This window comes from Vombatus ursinus, unplaced genomic scaffold, assembly GCF_900497805.2.
Source record: "Vombatus ursinus unplaced genomic scaffold, bare-nosed wombat genome assembly UNPS02000582.1, whole genome shotgun sequence".
Lineage (NCBI taxonomy): Eukaryota > Metazoa > Chordata > Mammalia > Diprotodontia > Vombatidae > Vombatus > Vombatus ursinus.
This window is the reverse complement of record NW_020940360.1, coordinates 19,743,841-19,746,930: the sequence shown is the minus strand read 5'-3', so window position 1 is coordinate 19,746,930 and position 3,090 is coordinate 19,743,841.

Genomic DNA, 3,090 nt, shown 5'->3' with positions numbered 1-3,090 from the left:
AAAGAAAGAAAGAAAGAAAGAAAGAAAGAAAGAAAGAAAGAAAGAAAGAAAGAAATGATGAGCAGGATGCTCTCAGAAAAAACCTGGAAAGTCTTACATTAGCTGATGCCAAGCGAAATGTACTATGTACAAAGTATCACCAATATTATAGGATATCAGCTGTGAATGACTTAGCTATTCTCATCAATACAATACAGACAACTCTGAAGGACTCATGATGAAAAATGCTTTCCATCCTCAGAGAGAGAATGGATGGTGTCTGACTACAAATTGAAACATCCTTTTTTAAAAACTTTTTTTGCTTGAGGTTTTTCTTTTTTTTTTTCTTATTTGTAGTCTGTTTTCTTTCACAACGTGCTAACATTGAAATGTTTAACATGACTACACATGTATAACCTATATCAAATTACTTGCTTTCTAAATGAGGTGTGGGGTGGGGAGGAAGAAGGGAGAGAATTTGGAACTCAGGGTGTTAAAAACAAATGTTAAAATTAATTTCCTCATGTAATGGGGAAATAAAATACTAAATAAAAAGACTTAAAGTTTTACCTAAAAAAAAGAGAAAGGTTGGGAGAGAATGGAAGTCTTGTTGGGGCCATAGAACAAGGTCAGATATCATAAGGCATAGAGAAAGACAAAAAGATGAAAGATAATGAACAGATAAAGGAATTTTGGCATTTGTGAATATGGTAAGACTAAAGGTATGTAGCACTAGCTATGTATAACTGAGATGGAATAAAAGAGTAAGTCATAAAAATTGAGTAGGTTGAGCAAATAGCAAATTAGGTTATTTGAGGGAACATCACTATGAATTTTAAATTCCCCTACTATAAGATAAGGAGATGGGGAGGAGAAAAAGAGTGGATCAACCGCCAAATTCAATGAGAGGAAGTAGAATGTTCTAATGACTTTGTAAATAGCCACTAGGTTCTTGATTGCATGATAAATTTGGATAATATGAACTTCGAAGGAAAAGAAGAACCAGTGAATTGGTGAGTAGTGTGGGGAAGCGAGGAGGTATGAATGAAAATGTAGCCAGTAATGGAAAGGATAAAGAGGCAAGTGATGTCATCAGGAGGTAGAGGGAGCCAGGTTTTAATAATGATCAAAAAATGGGAAAAGTGAAAAATAGAGAGATTTAAGTAAGAAAAAAAATGATTCTGTTCAATATAGAGCAGGAATTGCATATTGCACAGTGGGAGAAGTAGAGGATCAGAGAGATTTAAAGTACAATATTAGGGAATCAGGTGGATAGAGAGTTAGGTTTGTAAAAAAACACTCAGAGTTCAAAATCACTGCTTTAAGGTAGCAGTAAATGTATGTAGGAATATACTAATCATTGACAATTGAATCAAGTCAAAACATAAGTGGTTAAAAAGAGTTCTTTGTAAGGAGGCATATAATCAGATGGTTCAAACCCCTCCCTCCTGCCCCCCTTTAGTTCCATCTAAAAAAAAATAAAGAAGCAATAACATATAGATGTATGGGCTCCCAGTGAGGATTCAGAAGTGTCTGGTTTGACCTGGAGAAGACTCTGGGAAATAGGAGGCAGAGGGTGATTTGGTATTGCAAATGGTACTAAGAGAATCTAGGAGTTGAGAAGTAGGTGTCTATAATGTGGTACTGGAGATATCCCTGGGCCAGAGCCTAACAGAAAGAACTTGTAGCTCCACCATTCATAGAGGGAGTTTTTTTCACCAGGGAATTCCTTATAGCAATGAAATTCCAGAATCAGTCCCTATCCTTATCCCTATTGCCTAAATGTTAAGGAATATTGAAGTACCACAAATTGCCTCTTATAAGGTAGTCTTCATCACCCATAAGGATAGCAGGTTGACAAGTTTTGTTTACAACAGAAGTTGCTGCACTTATAGACATCCATGAGAATATTTTGTCTTTCTGCATCCCTTGTTATCAGTACTTCAACCATCAGTAAAGCTTAGCTTGCTCTGGCTTTGTACTGCAGACCTGGATCATAGCCTTCACACAACTGGTCCAGCAAGCTGCTAGCAGCTTTGGTGATAAGAAGCCTGGCTGCTTTGACTCTTAGACTTGCAAGTATCCTTTAAGATGTGCCAATGTGCCCTGTCACACAGGAGCATGGGTTATTCTTCAGTTTATTTCAGTAGCTGTTAGCTTTTAAGATACTGATGTGAGATTCATTCTTGATATATCTTCTTCCAGTGATCAGAGAGAAGTATAAAGTCTTCTCTCCCACTCACTTACTCCATTCAGATAAATTTCCCGAAAGGTTAGATCTTTCACATTAATTTCCTCCACAGTAAAGGTAAGGCCCTCTGCAGTTGTCTCTGAGTTAACCTAAAAGTTGCTTTGAGAGAGAGGAAGACAGAGATGTCCTGGTGGTCCCATGGTTTATTAAATCAGATCATTCTCATCCTCCTTCTAACATTTGTTCCCTCTCATTGACTATGAAGATTTTTATTTTTAAGATAAGATTGGAATTCTCTGATTTAACTCTATTTAACAAGCATTTATTGAATACCTCTTGTGTTGGTGTAGAATAAAAAAGAAACATTTAAATTCTGTTGGATTCTTCCTCTGAGCCTGGGTGATCAGGTCAGCTTTACACACAACAATTTCCTTGGTTCTGCTACCTGTCTACTTTCTCCTCCTTATAATCTACCCATCATTGAGCTCTTGAATAAATTATCCCAATTCATGACTCTGATCATATGACATCTCATTTGAAAATTCTTAAATGACTCCCTATACAATTAAGAGCTAAGCAGACAGTGGCCAGTGAGCAAGTATAGGCTTTAACTGTAGGCAACATTTCCAAGCACTTTGACAATGCAATGGAAGAGAAAAATATAAAGTTAACTAATGAATTAAATATGTAAAGGGAAGGACTGATGTTTTTTTTTTAATCTGGGGGAAAATGAGCATGTTTGCAAGAACTGGAAGATTCGGGAAGGTGGAAAGAAGAGAGAGAGAGAGAAAGAGAGAGAGAGAGAGGGAGAGTAAGAGGGAGAGAAATTGCAGATATTGAAAACAAGGGTGGGGCAAAGCTGAAAAGGAGATAAAAGATAGGATAAAGGGTACATGTAAAGGGATTAACGTTTTGTTAAA